General features: G+C 45.9%; 2 non-coding genes across 2 annotated transcripts; one reads left to right on the top strand and one right to left on the bottom strand.

The window, feature by feature from the left end:
• Positions 1 to 1,445: 1,445 nt before the first annotated feature.
• Positions 1,446 to 1,518, bottom strand: TRNAR-CCG (transfer RNA arginine (anticodon CCG)). The gene has a single exon. It is a non-coding gene; the product is annotated as a tRNA-Arg (tRNA).
• A 9,386-nt stretch (positions 1,519 to 10,904) lies between these two features.
• TRNAA-AGC (transfer RNA alanine (anticodon AGC)) lies at positions 10,905 to 10,976 on the top strand. Its single transcript has one exon. It is a non-coding gene; the product is annotated as a tRNA-Ala (tRNA).
• The last annotated feature ends 1,725 nt before the right edge of the window (positions 10,977 to 12,701 follow it).

The following is a 12,701-nucleotide window of genomic DNA, read 5'->3' as shown; positions in this document are numbered from 1 at the left end:
CTGAAGTTAATATAACACTGTATGTTAATATACTGGAATTAAAATTTAAAAACTTAATAAAAAAAGAATCGAGAGTTCAGAAACAAACCCATATGTTTATGACCAAATGATTTTTTAAAAAAGATATATATTTATTTATGTGTATTTTTAGTTGTGATTTAAAAACCCATAAAATTTTCCATCTTAACCATTTTTAAGTGTGGTAAGTAGCGTTAGTATATTCATATTGTGGAATAGATCGCCAATACTCTTCATCTTGCAAAATTGAAACTATATACCCATTAAACGATTCCCCAGTTTCCCCCACAGAATGGTAACCACCATTCTACTTTGTTTCTATGAATTGGACTATTTTAGAAATTTGTATAGGTGGAATCATACAGTATTTGTCTTTTTGTGACTGGCTTATTTCACTTAACTAACAAGCTCAGGGTTCCAAGCTGTAGCATGTGACGGGATTTCCTTTTTTAAGACAAAGTAATATTCCACTGTATGTATGTACCACATTTTGTTTATCCATTTATCCTTCCAAGGATATGTGGGTGTCTTTCACCTCTTGACTATTGTACTATTGTGAATAATGCTGCTGGGAACATGGGTGTGCAAAGATATCTTTGAGACACTGCTTTCAATTCTTCTGGATATATACCCAGAAGTGGAATTGCTGGATCATTTTTTTTTTTTTAGTGGTACTATTTTTAATTTTTTGAGAAACCTCCCTGCTGTTCAGATCCATTTATGGCATTTGCACCCTTGGTAAAACTGAACCCCTCATGACTCAACTAATAGAAGTTGCTCGGGAGGACAGTTTAGGATAAAAAAGCCTTGGGTGGCTTCTGTCTTTATTTAGGTTTCCGAGATCACTGTTTGGGAGGTAGTGTTGTATTTATAGTAGCTAATGAAAATCTGGAGAACACCAATTTCAGACCATGTGCAAAGCCACAGTCATAGGGAATCCTAGTCAGGGATCTTGTTCCTAGAAATTCAACTCACCCTTACACCCCTTTCATTGATTTTTTTTTAGTGACCTCTTCCTCTCCCCACGACCCCCGCTCTCCCAAAACAAAAGTTCAGTGATCTGAGCTTTGGGAAGAGCAGGTGTTTCCAGGTTGTCCACGAGTTAGCAGTTTTTCCTTCTGCCAGGAATACTCTGCCTGAAGACCACCCATCCCCATTCTTGAGCTCAGCCCGTCGCTTATCTCCTTCCTAGGACTTCAAACAAACTTCAGTCGTTGTGTTTCTGTTTACTTGATATCTTCTGTCGGGTCTACTACAAAGGAAGCGCCTTGAGGACCCACCGGCTACTTGCGCTTTGTCCGTTGGTGAATCAAGCGTCGCACAGTGCAGGGCAGCGCGCGCTTGTTAAATGAGAAGGAACGGCTGCCCAGCGGACGGGAAGGATCGTGCGCACCTTACCCTCCGGTAGGGGAGGAAAATAACGGCAACGACCACGAAGGGACTCGAACCCTCAATCTTCTGATCCGGAATCAGACGCCTTATCCATTAGGCCACGCGGCCAGTTGGTAGTTCTGCTTTGCTACGCTGTGTGCAAAGAGTGTGTAGCGCGGTGGGGCGGGGTCCTTCCCGCGGCGGGTGCTGGGGATGCTGCTCCTACAGAGCTCCTCGTTCGAGGTTAGCTCACCGACAGCTGAGCCACGGACGCTGCAGAGCCCGCGAGGACGCACAGCTGAGCCACAGACCCTGCAGAGCCCGCGAGGACGCACAGCTGAGCCACGGACCCTGCAGAGCCCGCGAGGACGCACAGGTGCACGTCAGAAAGGGGAGGCTGGCTGCTGGAGGGGAGCACCACCGAAGTGTTGACAGATGCTCGGAGAGGTGGCGCAGGTGCGCGGGACTGATGCCGCCACCTGCCCGGGGCCGGCCCAGGGCCGCCTGGAGGCCTCGAGGACGCTGCGGGCCGGGGAGGCCGCACAAGCCCGGAGGAAGGCCGGCCACTCCGCGTCTGTGAGCTCCGGGGAGAAGGAGTGTCCCCTGTCCTCGACGCGGCGGTGTCCCCTGGCTCGTTTGCGGGTTCGTCCACAGAGCAGCAGGGGTTTGGAAAGAGCTTCACAGCCACCAGGAGTGGGTGGAACAGGGGAAGTGTGAATCGTCCAACCCTAGAAGTAAAGCAGTAACCCCCGTCTGTCCACGAACTCGATGGTTTGGGTCCCTTGAAAATGACGAGTTGTTTGAAGCAAACCCAAGTCAAAGCAGAGTTCTCCCCTCCACTCTCACACCCTCCCATGGAGAGCGTCTCTCTCGCCAACGTCTCCCATGTCTCCCAGTTTTCTCTAGCAGTATCTTCCGTGGGGGTTAAGGCAAAACCCACATTCTGGCCCAGTCTTTGGGTCAGCATTTTTGGAGTGCCTGCTGTGGAGGGCTGGGATCCAGGCGCACCGGCCAGGAAGAGATGCGCCGCGGCCTGGAGGGTGTCCCAGAAGGAGCGCGAGGCGCGGCGTAGTAACTCGTGGATTATAGAAACGGCTGCAGGGACCCCCCAAAAAATATATATATATATAATCTTTTTGTCTCTTTTAGGAAGGCAGTGTAGGGGAGGAAAAATGACCCTCTTTGGGTCCCTGGCTGTGTCCAGAAATTAAAAGGACAAAGAGATTAACAGGAAGAAAGCATACACATTTATTAGATGTAAGGTTTGCGTGATGTGGGAACCTTCATGAGGAAATGAAGACCATAAGAAACGGTTTAATCTGAGTATTTTTATGCTGGTTTGATGAAGAGTGGGCAGCCAGAGAGAAATAGTATAGATCAAAAACTATGAGGTAAGTGTAGTAAATTGGGCGAAGCTTAGCAAGGCCTGTTTGTTAGGATTCGCCTTGATTTCCCTTGGTTTTCTTGAAATAGGGATGCTCCTTTCCTCTCCGTATAGGGAAGGGGCCTCTCACTTGGTGGTTTTATGCCCTCATTCAGGGGTGGGAGGAAAGTCAGAGTGACCTTCCCACTTCTGCCATTTTTTGGGGTAGTGCCCTGAATTTCCCTTGGGTAAAACGTGAAAAATTTACATTGTCACTCTAAAATATTTATTTCTGCAAGGGGTGGGGGCCCTCAGTCAATTACTTTTGGAATAGGGCCACGAGAAAATAATTTCAGTGAAATGCAAGATCTAACCATGGAACTTCAAGCCTTCAGTCTAATGCTCTGCCAACCGAACTATTTCAGTGATTCAACATTATGTGGATTCTTTGCATAAGGTGATCTTTCAGTAGAGGGGCTTCCCAGACCGCTAGCATTGATCAGGGTAAGGTGCCAGAGCCCTGGGGAGGGCTGGGTGGGCAGAGAAGAGGAATGCGTCCTCTGTTTTCAGCGACCAAAGAGTTGGTTGGGCCCACTTGCCATAAACCTCACTGTAAAAAAGCTTCACATTCGGCCCTAACTTCTCTCTGTCTCTCTCCCCTTCCCTCCTTTGCCTGATTAACAAATTTCCCTTCCCCCATTCATAATGAGAAATCGACATATTTGCACTATCTTAAAAGTAACTTTAGGGCTAAAATCTTAGAATTTACACTTCAGAGAGGAAACAAGGAAATGAAAAGGAAGGGGAAGAAAAGGGAAAACATTCCTACATTATAATATTTACATCTATAGCTAACTTTCTGTCTAATCCCAGTTTCATAAATCACATGGCTGCAAAAGTTTCTGCATTCTTGTTGACCAAGACATGCCCCTCTGTCCTTAGGGAGGCAAGGAAATTCTGTTTTCCACTGAAACAGAAACCTACGGTTCCAAATCTGGGAGCTTTTCTCTGAAAGGGTGATGGGGGGACTAGAAAGGGTAGGGGCAGGGAGAAGGACTGCCATACAGCTCAGCAAACTATAGACCTGCTAGTTCCGTTATGGCCCAAAAGGCAGAAACAAAACCATCTGACACATAATTCTAAGACAAAGAACATGCTAGAGTTTGTGATTTTATTAATAATCTTTTGGTCAAAGAGTGAAAATACAGTTGGAAAGAATCTTAATACCCCCTAGCAAACAAATTTAGAAACTTGAAGGTGGGTTGCAGATTCAGGCTGGGAAGTTTTGCATGACAATTAAGTAGCACTCTTTAGAAACAGGTGGTCATGTTCCAGAGGAGATAACACTGAACTTTTTAAAAAAATTATTTATTTTTTTATTTACATTCAATTAGCCAAGGTATAGTACATCATCCTTTTTTTTTTTTTAAAGATTTTATTTATTTACTTGACAGAGAGGGAACACAAGCAGGGGGAGTGGGAGAGGGAGAAGCATGCTTCCCGCAGAGCAGGGAGCCTGATGCGGGGCTCGATCCCAGGACCCTGGGACCACGACCTGAGCCGAAGGCAGACACTTAACAACTGAACCACCCAGGTGCCCCACATCATCATTTTTGATATAATGTTCAATGATTCATTAGTTGAGTGTAACACCCAGTGCTCATCACATCACGTTGAACTTCTGAAGTCTAAGCTCTTTAGTGGATTCTCTTAGATTTCTACCTTGACATCATTAACATCTCCCCTAACCCGATTTTGTAGGGTAGGTGTAGAACACTGATCTGTTCTCTGTATGTAAGAGGATTTGGGGTTGTTTTGTTTTAGGTTCTACGTATAAATGAGATCATAACGGTATTTGTGTCTCTCTGTCTGATTTCTTCCCTTCATTGTTCTTGTACTTGCTTAGACTAGACGGACCACATTATTTCTTAAATAGGATGTTGGCTTTGGATTCATATGGACCATCTGATTCTCTTCAGAAAACACTTGCTTTTTAGTTTTAGGATATGGTGGAAGCATAGAAACAATCTTCTCCAATCTGCCTGGGAAAGTTTCTGATTTTTTAGTTTTTTTCCTTTTGAGTCACTATGCTGTACATTACATCCCCAGGACTAATTTATCTTATAACTGGAAGTTTGTACCTTTTTACTCCCTTCCCTCATTTTGCCCCCACTCTGGCAACGACTGATCTGTTCTCTGTATGTAAGAGGGTTTGGGGTTGTTTTGTTTTGTTTTAGGTTCTACGTATAAATGAGATCATAACGGTATTTGTGTCTCTCTGTCTGATTTCTTCCACTTAGCCTAAAGGACTCAGGGTCTATCCACGTTCTCACAAATGGCAGGATTCCCTTCTCTTTTTGGATGGAAAGTACTCATATATATATAATATGTGGTGTGTGTGTATTTTCTTTATCCACTCATCCGTCAGTGGACACATAGGCTGTTATAAGTAATACTGCAATAATCATAGGGGTGCAGATATCTTTTCAAAGTCATGTTTTTGCTTTCTTTGGATAAATACCCAGAGATGGAACTGTTGGATTATATGGTAGTTCTGTTTTTAATTTTTTGAGGACCCTCTATACTGTCTTCCATAGTAGCTGCACCAATTTGGATTTTGAATCTTTCCAAATTCCTTTTGACACCTACTGAGAGCATTTCGTTTTTTTCTCCTTCCAGCTACTAATTCATCTTAATAGTGATTTTTTTTCCTGATGATAAATCATTCTCATGTTCCTAGAAAAATATTAGTCCAATATGGTGTTCATTTTAACATGTCAACATTTTATTAATAATTTCTGTGACCATACACATGAATGAGATTAGTCTTTTGTTTCTTTTTCATTCAGCTTTGGAAAGTTTTGGAGTCAAGTTTACACAAGCTACTTTAAATGAAGTGGAAAACTTATTTAAAAAATTTTTTTAATTTAAATTCAATTTAGTTAACATATAGTGTATTATTAGTTTCAGGGGTAGAGTTTAGTGATTCATCAGTCTCATATAACACCCAGTGCTCATCACATCACCTGCCCTCCTTACTGCCCATCACCCAGTTACCCCCTCCCCTCCAGAAACCCTGTTTGTTTCCTATGATTAAGAGTCTCTTATGGTTTGTCTCCCTCCCTATTTTCATCTTTTATTTTTCCTTCCCTTCCCTACGAGGAAAACTTAATTTTTAAAAATATACTGCAAAACAGTTTAAATGATATTGGAAGTGTACATAACATTATTTCAAAGCCTGCCATCATTTTAGGTGACCACATGGCGTTTCTTTAACCAGCTGCTCAAGGATTTCTGAAAATTGTTACTATATCCTGAATATGTTTTGGATTCTATGCGAGATTTGAAGCTGCTCAGATAAGGCTCCTCAAAAACTGACGGAATGAGTTGTGGATAATTAGGAGCAGCTCAAGTTCTCTGAAAACCAAGAACTTCAGACTTATTTTCTTTTTGGGGTACAGAATTGTCCAATAGGAAATTTCAAGTTGGAGTACCTCAGTTTGGAGAATGTTCTTCTCTAGCAAGAAAAGAAAGTCAAGACTGAGGTCAGAATGCTGAGATTCAAATTGGCCATATGCCCTTATCTTGCCAAGCAGTACCGGGCACAAGGAAGGGGCTTGCTGCCATGGTACTAATGTTGTCTTTTCCCACACAGACAATTAGTGGTACCATGGCCACGAATAACTCTTAGCAGCAGCTAGGTTAGAAAGCGAAGCTGCTGTGAGCAGGACTCGAGCTTACCGAGGGGAGCCCCCGTAGAGTTCAAGCCCAACACTTCAGCACTTGGCCATCACAGAGCTCAATGTCTCCATTCCTGATACATCTATATCAGTCATAACGTTTGCTTGGGGTAATGATGTTTGGGGTAAACATGCGTGATTTTTATTTATTTTTATTTTTTTTAAAGATTTTATTTATTTATTTGAGAGGGAGAGAGAGAGCAAGAGCACAAGAGCAGGCAGAGGGAGAAGCAGGCCCCCCAGTGGGCAGTGAGCCGATGCAGGGCTCGGTCCCAGGACCCTGGGATCATAACCTGAGCCGAAGGCAGACGCCAACTGAGCCACCGAGGCATCCCAAGATGTGTGATTTTTAAAATTCAATGGCACATCAGATCCATGTCTCATGGAACCCAAAGCTTATATAATATTGGGGGCCATCTTTAAGAAAAAAATACAAAAATTTGAATACAAAATTAGCTATGAAAGTAAATATTTATTTAGAATAAGAAAAAAATTGAAACAAATTACAAATTTTAAAAAGCTGATGAATTCCACAAATGTCACAAAAAGTTAACTTATTAATATACCTCTATGTTTCTTCTACATTATTTAGCTGCATTATTTTTTATAACCTTTCATATAATAACAGTTTTGTAGCCTTATTTTCTATAGAGAGAAATAGATAATTCAGTCTTTCTTCTAACATGGTTAAATTATTTTTTAACTATAGTTTAGAAAAGGTGTTTTTTGTTTGTTTGTTTGTTTGTTTTGCATCACATCTGATGGCAATGCCAAGCATAGTTTTCAAACTGTTGTTACGTTTGGGAAATCCTTGAAGGGTTTTGTTTTGTTTTAAGATTTATTTATTTGAGAGACAGAGACCAGGGGAGAGGGAAAGAGAATCCCAAGGAAACTGCACTGAGTGGGGAGCCTTCGACGTAGCGCTCAATCTCATGACCTTGAGATCATGACCTGAGATGAAACCAAGGGTCAGATGCTTACCCCACAGAGCTACTCAGGCGCCCCTGGAGTTTTTTCATATATGAACTGCATTTCCATTCTTCCACAGCATCGTGGGAAGAGAGTGAAAAAGGACCTTGGCGGGTGAGGGAAGTTGTGACCGGAAGCTCTCGGGAGCCTGCAGCCTAGGAGCTCCAAGTCCTCTTGCTGAATTCAAGATGGTGGCTGATCCTTGCTTTTCTAGTGTTTAAAAAATGATGAAAGAAAACCATTTAGGTGATACAAATGAACTTTAGTACTTCATGAAATGGACAGTCTCCTTTCAGAGAACTGCAAAATGGGGTAAAAGGCAGGAACCTTGTGTAGCATGAAGAATAAAGAACAAGGAAGAGAAAAACAAAAAAATTGCTGATTGGCTGGGGCCACATCAACCTTGTTTGGGGCGAGGAGGCCCAGAGCTGGCCGGGCATTTGGCGAATGACCGGATACTCTGCAGTCCTGGCCAAGCAGGTCATCCACAGAGATGTGGAATTTACCTAAATTTCGGTTTGCTAATGTGGCACCCCCTGGCAGGAGTGGCTCCAACTTGGGCTTGGAAAGCGATTTCAACAAGTGTTTATGTAAGAAGAAGGAAATAATAGAGAAGTTTTTGGAAGAATTCCAGAATGGTCTGAATTCCCTCAGTACCTTCAATACTTGCTGAATACTTTTACAGACACAGAAAGAGTCAAAATGAATCAAGTCAGAAATAAAAATACCTAGTTGTCTGGACAGGGATTTCTAAGAATTCCCTTCTCTCTTCCCCTAATTTGGAGCCGGAGTAGCAGAAGGGCAGGGAGGGTAGAATCATGAGCTCCTATTTTCCTCCTTGGACCTTTGCAAGGAGCTTTCCATGAGCAAGTTCCACATGGGGATGGCTCTCTGAAGCTGAGGAAATTTCTCTTACAGTATAACAAAAAGACACAGAAATGGAAAGTGAAGACATTCAGAGATGACTCCAGGTAGTTCAACAACCAACTAATAGGAATTCTAAACAAGAGAAGGAAGAGAATGAGAAGACAGAAGAAAAGAAGAAGAAAGAACAAAAAGAAAATTATCAAAGAAATATTTTAAAATATGTTCCTAGATTCAAGGGCCATGAATTTACAGATTAAAGATGAATTAGTTAAGATCGTGCTAACTGCTGTAAAACCAAAACGACCCCCCAAATATGTCATGACTTAAGCAGAAAAGAAATGTATTTCTTGTACACACACAGTAGAGAATGGGGGTTCCTGATCAATGGGGGGGGTGTTCCTTCAGTCAACAGGTCAAGGACACAGCTCCTTTCAGTGTGTGGCTCACCATCTTCAACACATGGTTTCCAAGTCGGCCTGCTCATTAGGAGAGTAGACCGAGAAAGAACTTGGAGGATTGGTTAAGAAATGTCCTTATGGGGTGCCTGGGTGGCTCAGTTGGTTAAGCAACTGACTCCTGACTTAAGCTCAGGTCATGATTCCAGGGTCCTCGGGCTCCCTGCTCAGTGGGGAGTCAGCTTCTCTCTCTGCCTCTGCTCCTACCTCCACTCATGCTTGCTCTCTCCCTCTCAAATAAATAAACAGAAACTTAAAAAGAAAAGAATAGAAATGTCTTTATGATTCAGCCCTGGAAGAGCAACAAATCATGTCTGTGTTTCATGGGCACTCTCTTCTGCAGACATACAAATTCAGAATCTCTAGATCTGAGGTCTCTGCAGACTTCCAGAGCCGTGGATCATAGTGCTTATGAGAGGTTTCCAGGAGGCTGTCCCATACGTGTCTAAAAATCCTTGTCCAAAACCAAACTTATGTTCATCTTCTGGATCCCATCCCGCTGACCACAAATAAAAACAAATAAATAAGCAGAAATTCTGCTCCCAGCTTACTAGCTTGGGGAAAGACACGGACAAGCACCAAGCACGTAGGTAAGCTACGTGTGTGCGTTCTGTGAGTGCACGCTGTTTGCAGATCCCTCCAGACTCTGAATCCTGTTTACTCGCTTTCCTTCTCCTGTGCAAAGGTCCTACCCCTTCCATCTCTACTGCCTCTGCTGGTTTAGGCCTTAAGCATTGTTCCTGGACAACGCCGGTACCACCCACCCTGCCTCCTTCCCTACAGTAGGACGGACCGCGCTCCGTGACTAACAAAGCGTTGAGCAACTGGCTCTGCAACCCTTCGGCAACCCTGGCTCTCCCTTTACCCCCTCAATTCCGCTCTTCAGATTTGCGTGCGACTAGCCGGAGAGCCAGCGGCAAATGCAAGGAGAGCCTCCGGGGCCAAGCCCGGTTGCGATGACCTTTGGAGGAGAAAGACGTAGTTTGCATGCCCATGGATAGAATCTGAACCTTGGATCCTGTGAGTAAAATATGCTTAGAAGCCTACATTCAGAAACTTCGTTATATTTCTGAGAATCTTGTAAAGCATGCGCACGTGTCTACACGCTGTCTTTTCTCATTCCCTGCCCGAGATTCCCAACCAAGCATGCTAAAGGGCAAGCGAGCGCGCAAAGCCCGTTTCCCCGTGCTGCCGCAGCGGCGCCCGCCTGGGCTCAGGAATGCCACCTCCACACCCAGCACCGCAGCCGACCCCCGCAGGCTGGTTTCCCTGCCCAGGACAGCTACGGACGGGGACAGAGCTTCCAATGCCGCGGAGGAAAAGGAGCAGTTCTTCAGGAGCTGAGACGTAGGGACTGCAAAGGGAAGGAAAGTAATTCACAAAAAGATGCCAAGAGTCAATGCGTGGTTAATAAAGGTTTGCCCCGGTGTGCAGAGAAGTCTTTCTTATATTTAAGAAAAGCTGCTCTGCGCGATAGCTGTCTTCCCGGCGTAGGCTCCCAGTCTAAACTCTGTAGGCGGTTAACCAAGCCGGAGATCAAGAGTCCTTTTTGAGTCGGCTGGGGCTTGACTGCCGTCCATGGAAATAATCCACACGCACAGGGGCGCTCTGAGGCGCGGCCCTCCCAGCACCGCCCGCCAAGGAGCCTGCTCTCGGGTGCGCGGGTTTTGCAGACCCAGCCTCCGCCGCACGCCCGCCTGCCTTCCGCGCTCGTTGCCGTCGGCGCGGGCTCCGGCCGGAAGAGGGCGCTGCACCGGCCGCCGCGCCCGGGAGCGGCTCCTTCCCCGCGGCGCCCGGGCTCCCGCCGTCTGCGTCTCGCGCGGCAGGTGCGCCCCCCGCGGGTGCTCCACGCGCAGCCGCCCCGGACCCCTCCGCAGTTCCCCTCCGGCCGCCCTTCCCGGCACAGAGGCCCCCTCCCAGACCTCGCCCTGCGCGCCGGGCCGCGCGTTCCCGGCAGGTGGCGACCGGAGGGAGGTCTGCGGACCAGACGGGGCCGGTCGTGGACATTGTGTCCGGCCACAAGCCAGAGTCTAGGGCGCAGAGCCCCGGGACTGGCCTCCACACGGCCGACACCGGCGGCGAGGAGCCATAGGGGCTTTGCCGAGCCTCTCCCAAGCGCGAGGGGGTGTAGCTCAGTGGTAGAGCGCGTGCTTAGCATGCACGAGGCCCCGGGTTCAATCCCCGGCACCTCCACTTTTGCTCGAACTCCTGCCTGGTCGCCTCACCATTTGTTAAATCGTATCTGCCGCTCGCTTCTTTTCTCGTTCTTTCGTTCTCTTGCAGTTCCTTGAACTCACACGAAAAACGGGAACGCACGCGTCTCTGCTCCCGGCCCCGGGGGCCGAGTCCGCAGGCGCCTGCTGGCTCCGGATTCCCCAGCCCCGAGAACACGCTCCGCACCGAATTAACGAGCGGCGGAGTTTGATCTCGCAGGGTTGGCGCAGAGCGGGACGCGCAGAAAGGGGAAAAGGGGCGCGGCGCACAGGAAATTCTCCCCCTCTGCTTTCTGCTCCGCAGCCCCCCGCCTTCCTCCAGTGACCGCGCGCCTTCCCCCTCTCCTTCTCGGTTTCCCCGCCCCTCCCTCCGCGGTTACACCTCTGTGCGTGCTTTGACTCGCTGTTCCTGACTTTAGCTACAGGAACTTTTAAAGCATACAGTAAGCCTCGGATCTAGATGAAAGTTCTTTATTGTGTTAAATAAATCCGATCTTCTTATCTGACTGAGTTGAGGAAACACCTGCTTGGTTCATTTGGAAAGATAAATTAGGCAGAGGAATCAGAAAATAAAGATACAGCCCCCATTCCCTTTTCTTACCACTCCTGGCTCCATCCCACATTTTGAAGGGCTTTGTACCTGCGTGTGTGAACATCTCAAGACACACTTCCAAGCTTCAAACACACCCCTGGCAAAGAGCCAGTCCAGGGCCCGCTGCGAGGCCTGGGAGCAGGCATGCTAAGGGCATGGGCTGCGCTCACAGGATGGCCTCAGAAAAGAGGCCTGGAAGGAGGGACGATGGGGCTGTTTTGGCAGACAATTCTGGGGGCCCGGGTAAATAGAGTGTGGACTCCATATCCATAGGAGGATACATGTCCAGGAGAGGCCCCAGGGCTCATGCACCTGTTGCCCAGGGGTAAACGTGATACCGAGTGGATGCTCCAGAGTTTAAAGGGCTATTTGTGTTTAACCAGACCTTTCCAATGTATTTCTAAGGTTAACCTTATGGGCTGTCTTTCCCCAAATACCCAGTTTCCTGACTCATGTGCGTGTGTCTGGTAGTGTCTCTTTTGGAAATACACCTTATACCTGCTGGACACAGGACTGTATACTTGCCATTAGATCGTGACAAAACTTATAAGATTAGAAGGTTATGTGGGGAGGAAAAAAAGTTCCTCAACCCTCTTAGGGTCCTTGGCTGAGTCCAACATTAAAACGACAAAGACAGATTAACAGGACAAAACAACAGACATTTATTTAATAGAAGTTCTACATGACACCGTGACATGAGAGCCTTCCCTAGGAAATGAAGCCCCAAAGAAACAGACCTGGGTGTTTTATGCAGCGTGGACAGTCATGGAGGGCTGTGATAGGTTAAGGAGTATGAGGTCAACTGTAATAAATTGTAATAAATTGCAAAAATAAAATAAATAAGTTATAAATAAATTATAAATACAAATAAATAAATTGTAAATACATTATAAAAATAATAAATTGAGGAACATGATAGGTTAAGGAGTATAATTGTAAAAAATAAATTGGTTAGGGAGTATGAGGTAATTATAGTAAATTGGGGGGAACTCAGCAAGGTTTGTTTTTTAGGGGTCTTCTTGGCATCCCTTTGTCTTTGGAAGGAAGGAAGCTCCTTTCCATCATAGGGAAGGCATCTCTCACAGGTCCCCTTTTACAACCTGCTTCAGGGAG

This window comes from Eumetopias jubatus, unplaced genomic scaffold, assembly GCF_037043125.1.
Source record: "Eumetopias jubatus isolate StellerSeaLion01/CBP00866 unplaced genomic scaffold, mEumJub1_p1.0 scaffold_6, whole genome shotgun sequence".
NCBI classification, from domain to species: domain Eukaryota; kingdom Metazoa; phylum Chordata; class Mammalia; order Carnivora; family Otariidae; genus Eumetopias; species Eumetopias jubatus.
Note: the sequence above shows the minus strand (reverse complement) of the source record. Positions and strands in the feature narration are given on the sequence as shown.